This window comes from Lepus europaeus, chromosome 3 (genome assembly GCF_033115175.1).
Source record: "Lepus europaeus isolate LE1 chromosome 3, mLepTim1.pri, whole genome shotgun sequence".
In the NCBI taxonomy this organism is placed as follows: domain Eukaryota; kingdom Metazoa; phylum Chordata; class Mammalia; order Lagomorpha; family Leporidae; genus Lepus; species Lepus europaeus.
The window spans coordinates 150986596-150999889 of record NC_084829.1 but is presented as its reverse complement, the minus strand read 5'-3'; the positions used below and the strand labels follow the sequence as shown (position 1 = coordinate 150999889).

At 46.2% G+C, this 13294-nt stretch overlaps 1 protein-coding gene across 2 annotated transcripts in view; it reads left to right on the top strand.

Moving 5' to 3' along the window:
• Positions 1-3096: 3096 nt before the first annotated feature.
• Positions 3097-13294, top strand: part of LATS1 (large tumor suppressor kinase 1) — a 69946-nt gene continuing 59748 nt past the window's right edge. Inside the window, exon 1 of one of the 2 annotated variants that reach the window (XM_062186912.1) lies at positions 3097-3296. The gene's annotated coding sequence lies outside the window, so the exon portion shown is untranslated. Of the gene's footprint in view, positions 3297-3551; positions 3794-13294 lie in introns of those variants that run through there. The other variant, XM_062186913.1, reaches the window with a different exon arrangement.

The following is a 13294-nucleotide window of genomic DNA, read 5'->3' as shown; positions in this document are numbered from 1 at the left end:
TTAATAGTCAACTTACATGGAAACTATTCCCATTAACATTTACCTACGTTAGAGTTATACAGAGCAAGAAACCACATGGAGTGTGGCAGAAGTCTGTTCTCCAACAAAATGAGCTCCTTGGAGAAATGGTGATTATAATATAGGCAGAAAATATACAAGGCACATTGGGTCTTAGCTTACTGCTGTCTGGGATGCTGGCATCTCATATATGAGTACAGGTTCAAGAAGCTGTCTGATCAGGTAAAAATATTTAATTAATTAAAAATAAACTAATGTTCAGTTCTAACCTGTCATGACTGGATTTGGGGAGACAACAGCTGACAGACCAGCCTAACACACAGCCATCATAAATGCATTACCTGTCAAAAGAATGTTTGTATAGGCCTTGGATGTATGAATCTAAGCTACAATTAACACTAGAGTATAAAAATGGTAGCTGCAACAAATCAAAAATTAGTTTTGACCTCTGAAAGTTATGGAATAAATAAATTTAAAACTCTCCTAGCCAGAGAAGTCCTAAAAGTAATGGTACTGGGTTTGATTTCTAATACCATTCTCCAACAAAATTCTCCAACAAAATGAGCTCCTTGGATAAATGGTGATTATAATATAGGCAGAAAATATACAAGGCACCTTGGGTCTTAGCTTACTGCTGTCTGGGATGCCGGCATCTCATATGAGTACAGGTTCAAGTCCTGGAGACTGCTCCTGGTTCAGCTTCCTGCCAATGCAGGAAGGCAGCAGAGGACCTAAGGGCTTGGACCCCTGCACCCACGTAAGAGACCCAGATGGAGTTCCAGACTCCCAGGCTCAGCTCTGTCCACTGTGGCCATTTGGGGAGTGAACCAGCAAGTGGAAGATCTCTCTCTCTCTCTCTCTCTCTCTCGCTTTGCCTTTCACATAAATAGTTTTTAAATAATGATAGCTTGGAACATTCCATAGTGTCAGAAAGTAAAGAAGTTCTAAAAATAAATATATAAATTTTAAAATACAATGAGTGGAATATGTTAAAGCAATACAGAGGTCCAGCTAAAAGAGCTCTCAGTAGCCTAAACCAGAACAATTTGAGCAATAAAATAACATACCTGAACATAAAAGAAATAGCCGTGAGTCCCTGCTGATGTAAGTATTTAAATAAATGGGGGAGAAGTCTATGCAGAATTCTAAACTATTTAGGGTCCTCCCTCAAGGAAGTAAAAAAAAACTCCCACAACTTAAGTGTTGTCTTCCCCTGAGATTGTATGAATTTTAGGGTGTGGGGAGACTCACTGGGCCATATCGGTCTCTAGACTTGTGTGCCGCCTCTTTTCCTCCCTACAGTCACCAAAAATTAAATTTGGCTTTACATCTATTGCTAAAAGGAAAATGCAACCAAACAACCCTCTTCCATGAAGCACTGAAAAGTAAGCTGAAGCTGGACCAGTGGTTTTTCATTGCAGTAATGATACAAAGTCCTTGGAAAGCAATGGGAGGAGTTGGCACTCTTGGACAACCGCCATCCACAGCAAGCACGTCCCAGGCAGGCCTTCCACCGGCATGGCTGCTCAGCCCCAGTGGCTTGTCACCTTGTCATCTGTTCTCTCCTGATCATTCCTTCTCTCCTTCCCCTATTTTTCTCCCCCAGCCTCACAGGAGAAAAACTTCAAGACCTACTTAGAGCAATTCACGAGCTCCTTGAATTATCCTGCAATTTCCTAAAGCGTTTAGGGGCACTGACCACAATGCTTCACTTAAGAAATTCCTGGTGTTGGTGACAAGATTCTGTGGCTGTGATTCTTCAAGATACACAGTCCTGGACAGGGTGAGCAGGCCTATGACCACATTAAATTCATATAATTCACATAATTTTAGGTCTGAAAGGAATCCCATAGGTTCCTTAGTCTTCCAGCTGAACAAAGTAAGACCTGTGCTCCTGAAAAACACATTTTCAATCAAATGTTATCAGAACGTAAGCTTTTTAAAATATGTTCTCAGGCTGACGCTGTGGCTTAGCTGGTAGAGCCGCCGCCTGTAGTGCCAGCATTCACATATGGGCCCGGGTTCAAGCCCTGGCTGCTCCTCTTCCAATCCAGCTCTCTGCTATGGCCTGGAGAAGCTGCAGAAGATGGCCCAAGTCCTTGGGCCCCTGCACCCACGTGGGAGATCTGGAAGAATTTCCTGGCTCCTGATCAGCCCAGCTCCGGCCGCTGGGGCCATCTGGGGAGTGAACCAGCAAATGGAAGACCTCTGCCTCTCTAATTCTGCCTTTCAAATAAATAAATAAATCTTAAAAAAAAAAAAAAAAAAGGGATGAGTCCCAGCTGAATGATTTAAAAAAAAATGTTTTCACTTTTGGACTTGTGGGTACAGTAGCAAGCAAAAACACCAGAAAAGTGTTTCATGATTTTCGCTGTGATAGTCTTTAGTAGGAAACTGATCAGGAGCTATCGGAAAATACATATCCATGCTAGAGGCAAAATTGGCCAAGGCGATCTTTACAAAGAGTGGATGGTACCCGCCAACATCACACACCCAGTGACCCCAGCCCAGATTTCCAATTCGATTTAGCAAGAGATAAAACCTCTTCTCGACCCGTCACCGGCATTCCTAGCGTGTAGGGAGCGGACAGATAGAGATCAATTCGCGCTGGTTCGGAAAACGCACATGCTGCCAGCTCACGGGCTTGCTCGGGGAAAGTGTGCCGGGAAGGACAGAAACTCCACTCCAAAGCCCTGCAGATCGCCAATGCTGACGTCCACGGCGAACTCGCAGGGGCTCCCTCGGGAGAATCAAGTCCCTGTGGTGGCCGCGCATCGCGGGCTCTCCCCGTCGGGCAAAGGCAGGCACGGGGGAGGGCCCGCTCCCACGATCGCGGAACAGCCAGCCCGGCCGCGGCACGCGTGAGCGTCGTGGGGCGCCGCGCACCGTCGCCCGAAGCAGCGGGCCAGCGGCCGAGGCACGGAGGCCACGGGCGGGACGCTCGCTCCCGGCGGCCGGACGGCCAGAAGCCCCCAGTCCTCGGCCCCCGCGCAAGCGACGCCGGGAAATGCCCACATCCGGGAAACCTGCCGCGGAGTGCGGCGGCGGCGACACAGAGTGGAAGGCAAAATGGCGGCGGCGGTGGCCTGGTGCTGAGGGGAGAGCCAGGTCCCCGCGACCCCTGCGACAGGCCGCGCTGGCCCGCGGCAGCCCCCCGGCGTCTCTGCCCCTCCTGCCCCACCGGGGACACCTGGGGGTCCCTGGGCCGGGCTCCGGCCGCGTCGGCGCCCGCCCTCAGGCCCGTAGCCGCTGTCCAGGAGCCCCGCTTCCCCCTGCAGGTAGGTCCGGGGCTGGCGTAGCGGGTGGGGCTCACTCTCTCCTCCCGAGCCGGAGTCGGCGAGGCGGTGGCCGCCGGGGCCCACGCCCATCCCCGCTGGCGGGGGTCCAGAGGCTGAGCCGGCCCGGTTCGGGCCTGGCGTGGCTGGTTGCGTGGACCTGCGCCGAGCCCTGCCCTGGGGAAGCGAGGGTTGGCCGCGCCCGGTGCTGCAGGCAGAGCCCCGGGCTTTTCGGGTTCGGCGGGGAAGAGCCGGCCTTGCCTGCGGCCTCGCGTCCACTGCCTCCTTCCCCTGCGAGCCAGCGGTGCCCAGGAGGGGAGCAAAGGCGAAAGGTGGTTCTGAGGGAAGACTGCAGTTACAGAGCCACGGCCCTTTGGGGCCCCCGAGGGCCCCCGAGTCTCTTCCCCGTCCGCTGCGACGTTAGGTTCGCAGCTGGAAGTGGTGGGAGAAATGGAGGAGTCTTTCTGGAGTAGATGTGCGCGTGAATACGGAAAGACAAGGTAACACTGTGCGTTATAATGTGAAACAGAACTTGTGGCTCGGAGGTGACTGGGTTTAATAACTCACTCTCTGACTTGTCCAACTGCAAGTCATTTACCGAGCGAATAAAGCTGAATGTCTGTCTACTCGTATTATATGACTTTAAAATACAGATCATTGTCTGGAAGTCATTCGTAAGTCTGATGAGCAGTTAAGTTTTGTTTCACACGCAAATACTATTATATCACTGCGGTGGAAATGGATTTGACGGCTCGGGATCATGACGTCTCTCAGACCTTGGTGCACTATTTATTGACGGTTAAAAGGGTTTTTTTGTTTTGTTTTGTTTTTTGCCAGAGAAGAAAAGATAGTACATTATGATTGGAATGGATGGATGTTCTCTGCTTGTGATTGTTTTAGCTAAGGTTTTCTCTTTCCGTGAAATAATTGACGGACAGATAAAGTGGGCTAGTTGATTCCCTAGGGCAGTGGAGGAATTCGGTTGATTTTACAGTAAAAGAAGTAGCATTGTGTTCCTGTGATACTTTGCTCCTGCAAGAAACTGGATCATGGCCCATGCTGGGAAAGACACATTGTTTTTGTGAATATAGATTGAATGTGCAGTGCCTTTCTCCAAAAATAAAGAAAGAATGCTTCTGCTACATTTTTTATGAATGATAACTGACTTTCATTCTACAGTTGAGTTCTTTTGTTTTTACTGTTAGTCTTTGTGATTTTATATCAACGTAGTCTTCAAACAATTCCAACTCATTATTTAGTTACCATTTTAGGTACTGTGTTAGTAGATGATTTTGTTTTTATTCTTTGAGAGACAGAGAGCTCCCATCTGCTGGTTCACTCCCCACATCTGCCCAACAGCAGGAGCCAAAGCTGGGAGCTGGAGACTCAAGCCAGGTCTCCTGTTTGGGCGGCAGGAACCCAACCAGTTGAGGCATCACTGCTGCCCCCCACGGTCTACACTGGCTGGAAGTTGGAGTTGGGAGCATGGAATTGAGCGCAGATGTTCTGATGTAGGCTGCAGGTTATCTTAACCGCTAAGCTAAACACCTGTGTTCACTGATTGTGAAACACCGCAAAATTTATTTTTAGTGATTGAACTATTTTTTTAAGTTTTAAAAATTAATTAATTAATTATGGCCGGCGCCGCGGCTCAATAGGCTAATCCTCCGCCTGCGGCGCCGGCACACCTGGTTCTAGTCCCAGTCTCCCGGTCGGGGTGCCGGATTCTGTCCCGGTTGCCCTTCTTCCAGGCCAGCTCTCTGTTTGCTGTGGCCCGGGAGTGCAGTGGAGGATGACCCAGGTGCTTGGGCCCTGCACCCCATGGGAGACCAGAATAAGCACCTGGCTCCTGCCTTCGGATCAGCGCAGTGCGCCGGCCGTGGCGGCCATTGGAGGGTGAACCAACGGCAAAAAGGAAGACCTTTCTCTCTGTCTCTCTCTCTGTCCACTCAGCCTGTCAAAAAATAATAATAATAATTAATTAACTATATTTATTTGAAAGGCAGAAAGAAAGAGATCTATCTGCTGGTTCATTCCCAGTATGCCCACAATGGCTAGGGTTGGGCCAGGACACAAGGCACGAGCCAGGAACTCAGTCCAGAGCTCCTATGTAGGTGACTAAGATGCAACCACCTGAGACATTACCTGCTACCCCAGGTAGCATTAGCAAAAAGGTGAAATTGGGAATGGAGCCAGGTCTCAAACCCAGGCACTTGATATGGGATGTTAATGCCATTAAAGTTAGGCCAGGCTGTTTGCCACTGGGCAGCCAGTTCATCAGACAAGAGTTGATGCAATGAAACAGATTTATTCAAGAAGTCAACAATTTGTTGGGGGAAAGCAGACATTTTCAGTCTGGAGGGGCTTTCCTGATTTGCAAGTTACCAGGAATACTTTTTTTTTTGTAAGATTTATTTATTTATTAGAAAGTCAGAGTTACACAGAGAGGGAGGAGAGACAGAGAGAGAGAGAAAGATTGAGAAGTCTTCCATCTGCTGGTTCACTCCCCAATTGGCTACAGTGGCCGGAGCGGCACTGATCTGAAGCCAGGAGCTGGGAGCTTCTTCCGAGTCTCCACGTAGGTGTAAGGGCCCAAGGACTTGGGACATCTTCTACTGTTTTCCCAGACCATAGGAGAGGCGGATCGAAGTGGAGCAGCCGGGACTTGAACTGGCATCCATATGGGATGCCGGCATGACAGGTGGCAACTTTACCCACAATGCCACAGCGCAGGCCTCCAGGAAGACTTTTAAAAGGAGAAGGGAAGTTAGGGGAGGTTAGAAAAGATAACTAGTTCAGTTGTTTGATCATCAGGCAGGTTTCCAGGGTCAATTCTGATAATCATCTTGACACCAATTAGGTGGAAGTTCCTTTGTCATAAAGCTGGTGGTTATGGTGCAGTTGCAAATCTCTAGCCATGTCCCTGTAGTCAGTCCCTGGAACTCTTGAACAAGCATTATTCATTTGTTGAACTGAACAAACATTCTGATTAGTCCCAAGATCAGCAGTTAGCTTTTCTTAATTAGAGTGTGAAAAGGAGGGGCTGGTATTAGGGCACAGGGGTTAACCTGCCACTGTGATTTCTGGCTTCCCATCTCAGAATACAGTTTAAATCCTGACTACTGCACTTCCAGTCCAGCTTCCTGCTGATGCACCTGGGAAAGCAGATGAAGATGGCCTAAGTATTTAGGTCCCTGTCATCCAGGTGAGATACCCAGATGGAGTTCTTAGGTCCTGGCTCCGGCCTGGCCCAATTCCAGCCATTGCAGTCATTCAGGGAGCGAACTAATGGATGGAAGATCTGTCTCTCTCATCCTCTCTGTCACTCTGCCTTTCACATAAATCTTTTTAAAATGTGAAAAGCAAAGGGAGATGCATTCTTTTTACAGTTGCAGATACATGACTAGTTACAAAGTTAGAACGAGAAAAGGCAAAGGAAGATTCGTTCATGATGGTTACAGATTTCCTCATTCCATATCTGGAAAAGGACCATTGACTTCATTCTGGATACTTGCTGATTGGGGGTAAAGTGAGGAGTTTTTGGAATGGAAGGCATTGACAGTGGTAAAATACATGGTTTTTAATTCTTCTCTTTGAAGGAGTACAGGCCAAAGACTAGCTATTAGTTTAGATGTTTGCCTATGAAGTTTCTGTGTATACAGAATAATGACTTAATCCCTAAGTAAGTTTCCAACATTATTGCTAGGAGTGTTAATCCTCATTTTAAAATTTCTTCAAAGACAGACTTGATTCCAGAATGCCATCCAGGAGCACAGATTTGAAAACCAGCCTCTGACCCCTTGGAAGAAGGGGGTTTAGTGATTCAGAGACTGTTGGAGTCAGGTAGCCTGTCTCCTAATTTTATCTGTACTCATTTTTTACCTGGGAAGAGGAGTTAATATAAGCATAGGAGGACGAATTGTTCACTATACAGATTGCACACTGTCCTTTACCTAAAACTTCCTTGGCTGAAGACTTTAAGGGTATTTATAATTTTGTAAGCAGGTTACCAGTTTTATTTATGTTTCCAAATTTTAAGTTCATATTTCCAGTTTTAATTCTTGCCTTCATGTACAAAATCAAAGGTTTTTTTGTGCTTTTTTTTTTTTAAGCACCTATGTGCTGTATATAGATTCTAGCATTGGGGCGAAAACAAAGCATCATCTAGTTAGTCTCTCTCCCTCTCTCTCTATCTCTCTTTAAAGTGACCTTCTGTAGAAGTTGTAACTTGTAGTCATTTGTGAATTTGTGATAGTTACCATCATGCAGTCGGTAAAAACCCTTTCTTTATAGCCTCTTTATATATATATATATATACACATACATATATATACACACACACACACATATATATATATATAATTTTTTTTTTTTTGGACAGGCAGAGTGGACAGTGAGAGAGAGAGACAGAAAGAAAGGTCTTCCTTTACCGTTGGTTCACCCTCCAGTGGCTGCTGCAACCGGCACACTACGTTGATCTGAAGCCAGGAGCCAGGTGCTTCTCCTGGTCTCCCATGCGGGTGCAGGGCCCAAGGACTTGGGCCATATCTCCACTGCCTTCCTGGGCCACAGCAGAGAGCTGGCCTAGAAGAGAAGCAACCAGAACAGAATCCGGTGTGCCGACGCCACAGGCGGAGGATTAGCCTATTGAGCCGTGGTGCCAGCCAATATATATATATTTTCATTTAGGGTTGATTCCATGTTAATTTACATATTCCCTCTTAGTCATCTTTTCTTCATGAAAACACCTTTCTGATCAATCATCCTATAGCTAGGTTCTATTTGTCCCTCATTGCCAGGCAGGATTTCTCCTGGTTGCTGGTCTGACCTAGTTCTGTGTTGAGGAGGGAGAGTGGCTAACAAACAGGAGTCAGTGTTTTTGGTTTTTGTTTTTTAAAGACTGATTTGGAAGGCAGAGTTAGAAAGAAATCTTCCATCCATTGGTTCACTCCCCAGGTGGCGGCAATGGCCAGTGATGGGACAGTCTGAAGCCAGGAGCTTGTTGCAGGTCTCCCACATGGGTGCAGGAGTTCAAACACTTGGGCCATCTTCCACTGCTTTTCCCAGGCCATAAATGGAGAGCTGGATCAGAAGTGAAGCAGCTGGGGCACGAACTGGTGCCGGTATAGGATGCTTTACCTGCTGTGCGACAACTGCAACTCAGAGTCGGTGTTAAAAACCTTTTAGCCACATATTTGAGCACCAGAGAGGTTTTAGGAGTGGTTCTTAGACTAACTTAACCTGGAGTCCACTATTAAACATAACGTTATCAGTTCTGCAGGCAAGAACCATCATCTCAAAGTGCCCAACCAGCACTATCTTGCTGCAAGTTTACTTCAGTATGTACAACACGAAAAGATGATTCACCATAAAGTAATGCCAGGTTTAGAAAACTCTCAAAGTCAGGAAGCCTTAACTCTACTGAGTGAGGGGATGTGAATTTTTTTTTTATTCCAGGCTATTATCACACAAAAGAACAAGAATTTTTTTTTTTTTTTCTTAAAGATGTTTGTTTATTTGGGAAGTCAGAGTTATGGCGGGGGGGGGGGGTGAGGAGCAGGGGGGAAGAGAGAGATCTTCCATCTCCCTTACAAGGATTCTAAAGTGTGACATACATAAGGTAAATTTTATTCAAAAGGTGAGAAAGCGAACACACACATGTGCACATGGGTTTCCCCACAAAGAGAAATATCTGTCATTGAGTGGGCAGTGGGCCAGAAGATTTCCCCAAATGGAGAAGGGGTGGGGAAGGGGAGACGGGGGATACCTGGCAGTCCTGGTGTGTGGTGGAAGAAAGACCTCCTCCCAGTTGTTGATCTCATTTATGAGGTCAGAGTGGTGCCTTTCCAGGGGTGAAGTTACCTAAGAATTATAGGACACCCCCAGAAGTTCCACATGGAGCTCAATATCTGTATTTTCATGGCATCTTCCTCCAGGTCCTGGATGAAGCAGATGCATCCTGAGAAAGGGGGTATTTTGATTGACAAGTAGGAGGATAAAATTACACATCATGGCTTGTGACTTCTTGCTGAGTAGTCCTAAACTAACTTCCTGCCTGTTTATTCCATATCATTACCAAGGCAAACTAAGATATTTTTAACTATAGTACCTAATCTTTTGAAGTTTAAAGATCTACTAAGGAGTGACAGTTTCATTTACTTACTACATGTCTGTGTGCCCTTAAAGTCAGGCATTCTGTGGACAGTTTTAGGTATGCTAGTGTTTCACATTGTACTTTATCATGAAGAAAGCAGATTACTAATTATGCAAATAATTACAATGCCATGAAAAAAATACTCAGTTTGAATTTTAGAGGCAGTCAGTAAGAAGAAAAAGTAACTTTTTATATTTGTTTACAAAAACTGACTTTACCAAAGCATTGCAAACCCTAGAGATAGATTTTAAGAAAAAAATTTCTTCAAGTCTAGAAGTCAAACATTTAACTATAGAACCAGCAATATTTTAAGTAAAAGAAATAGGGACCTGCAGATTTTCCCAAATTATCAAGTCTCAAGTAATTATTTCTTGTGTTGTTTGATTTCCATTAGCAGCTTCATCAGTTCTTTAGTTTTGTTTTTTTTTTTAAGATTATTTATTTATTTGAAAGTCAGAGTGACAAAGAGAGGAGAGGCAGAGAGAGAGAGAGAGAGAGAGAGGTCTTCCATCAGATGGTTCAGGCCATAGCAGAGAGCTGGATCGGAAGTGGAGCAGCAGCCGGGTCTCGAACCAGTGCCCATATGGGATGCCGATGGCTGTGCTTCAGGCCAGGGCGTTAACCAGATGCGCCAAGCACTGACCCCAATTCCTTAGTTTCTTTATTAGAGTTTTGCAAATCTTAGTCCATTTATCTTTTGTCATAAACCTATATTTACAAATATTTGATAGTCTTTTCTAAATGTAAATGTTTCCAGAGAACAAGAACTGTGACAAAAGACTTAAAATCACCGTGATTAAAATTTGGATGACATACAAGGAGATTTAGTTATTTTCATTTATACAGTGTTGTAAAAAGCACAGTAACGTTTTATAAACCATTCTACCCTTTCAGGTCTGTGGGCCTGTATGGAAGGAGCAGTCTCAAAGGTCTTTTAAATTCCTCCAGGTCATTTTTTATTAAGCTAACAATCACAACAGCTAACAGCACATCAGGACCACCAGGTTTTTACAAATGTTACATAACCTCTAGAATAGTTACATCAATAACATACCTGTGTAAGTGCAACTTAAAGTTTAGCACAATGCTACAACCTGACAGTACTTTTCATACAATCCTCCTAAGCCTAATTAGCTATTTTTTTTAAAAGATGTATTTATTTGAATAAATATTTGAAAGGCAGAGTTATGCAGAGCCAGAGAGAGAGGTCTTCCATCCTCTGGTTCACTCCTTAAATGGCCGGAACTGAGCCAAGAGTTTCTTTCGGGTCTCCCTCATGGGTGCAGGGGCCCAAGTGCTTGGGCCATCTTCCACTGCTTTCCCAGGCCATAGGAGAGCACTGCATTGGAAGTGGAGCATCTGACACTCAAACTGGCACCCATATGGGATGCCGCCACTGCAGGCAGAAGCTTTATCTGCTATGCCAAGGCACCAGCCCTGTCGAATTAGCTTTTTTTTTTTTTTTTTTTTTTTTGACAGGCAGAGTGGACAGTGAGAGAGAGTGAGAGAGAGAGAGAAAGGTCTTCCTTTCCGATGGTTCACCCCCCAAATGGCTGCTATGGCCGGTGCGCTGCGCCTATCCAAAGCCAGGAGCCAGGCGCTTCCTCCTGGTCTCCCATGTGGGTGCAGGGCCTCCACTGCCTCTACTGCCTTCCCGGGCCACAGCAGAGAGCTGGACTGGAAGAGGAGCAACCGGGACAGAATCCGGCGCCCCGGACTAGACCCGGGACTAGAACCCGGGTTTCCGGTGCCGCAGGTGGAGGATTAGCCTAGTGAGCCGCAGCGCCAGCCTCTAATTAGTTATTAAGAGCTACAGCCTTTGAGGATCTCAAGGGACCCAGCTGGAACTCTCAAAATCAAAATACTTAATTTGAAACTAATTCTGAGAAACGCTGTCAAAGATATCAAATTCTTCTTTTTTTTTTTTTTTTGACAGGCAGAGTGGACAGTGAGAGAGAGACAGAGAGAAAGGTCTTCCTTTTGCCGTTGGTTCACCCTCCAGTGGCCGCCGCGGTAGGCGCGCTGCGGCCGGCACACCGCGCTGATCCGATGGCAGGAGCCAGGTGCTTATTCTGGTCTCCCATGGGGTGCAGGGCCCAAGCACTTGGGCCATCCTCCACTGCACTCCCTGGCCACAGCAGAGAGCTGGCCTGGAAGAGGGGCAACCGGGACAGGATCGGTGCCCCGACCGGGATTAGAACCCGGTGTGCCGGCGCCACAAGGCAGAGGATTAGCCTAGTGAGCCGCGGCGCCGGCAGATATCAAATTCTTTAAAAACATCTGGTCAAATAGGATCCTTAATTACTGCAAAAAATGAATAGTCATTCAATCAGATCAAATCAGAGTGATTTAATCAGTTACAGAGCAGACAGTTGCTTAAATATTTTTTAAAATATATCAAACACTGGGGCTGGTGCTGTGGCACAGTAAGGCTAAGCCACTGCGTGTGGTGCTAGCATTCCATATGGGCACCTGTTCGTGTTCCAGCTGCTCCACTTCTGATCCAGCTCTCTGCTAATGGCCTGGGAAAGCAGTGGAAGATTGCCCAAGTGCTTGGACCCCTGCACCTGCGTGAGAGACCCAAAGGAAGCTCCTGGCTCCTGCCTTCAGATTGGCTCAGCTCCCAATGTTGTGGCCATTTGGAGAGTGAACCAGTGGATGGAAGACTTTTCTCTCTGTCTGTAATTCTACCTCTCAAATAAATAAATCTTATATATATTTGATATATATATATATGTATGTATATATATATATCAAACGTTTTAACTCTTCAGACTCAGTTTTTAAGCACTCAAATCCCAATAAAGACAACAGAGAAAGCAAGAAAATATTTTGACAAAGCTTCATTTCTGTGGTCAGTTACCAAAAGGTAAAGGAAACCTCTTCATATAGGAAATTTATCCAGATAACTTGGATGGCAAACCCGATGAAAAAGCACTCAATTTAATTAGATGTAGGAATAGTATATGTCCAGAGTTATAAGTGTACATCAAATTATACAAGAATGTAAGCAAGACAACCTTGACTAGAAGAATCCCTCTTGGGAACGGTGCAAGCACATGAAATTGATTACCTGGAACAATTGACCACATCAGTAAAAGCCAGGGGTAAGCTATCTAGTTATGCTGTCATCCTAGGCTTCTAAGATAAACATTTTTAGTGTCAGGTCCTAACAGAGTAAGAACCAGGAAAGACAAAAGGACTTTATATGAACTGCCTAGAAAATTGAGGGAAATCACTCACCAAGAAAAGCTGTAGTTCAGGAAATGATTTCAAGAATTAAAAATGGGCCCGCGCCGTGGCTCACTAGGCTAATCCTCCGCCTTGCGGCGCCGGCACACCGGGTTCTAGTCCCAGTCGGGGCACCGATCCTGTTCCGGTTGCCCTTCTTCCAGGCCAGCTCTCTGCTGTGGCCAGGGAGTGCAGTGGAGGATGGCCCAAGTGCTTGGGCCCTGCACCCCATGGGAGACCAGAATAAGCACCTGGCTCCTGCCATCCGATCAGCGCGGTGCGCCGGCCGCAGCGCGCTACCGTGGCGGCCATTGGAGGGTGAACCAACGGCAAAAGGAAGACCTTTCTCTCTGTCTCTCTCTCACTGTCCACTCTGCCTGTCAAAAAAAAAAAAAAAAGAATTAAAATGAATTTTTAAAATTAAAAATCAAAGCTTCTTGCAAAGAAAAGAGAGAGAGGGGAAGATCTTCTACTGGTTCACTCCTCAAATGGCCACAATAGCTGAGGTTGGGCCAGGCCAAAGCCAGGAGTCTGGAGCTTCTTCCAGGTCTCCTACATTGGGCACAGGGGCCCAAGCACTTGGACCGTCTTCCACTGCTTTCCCAGGTGCATTAGC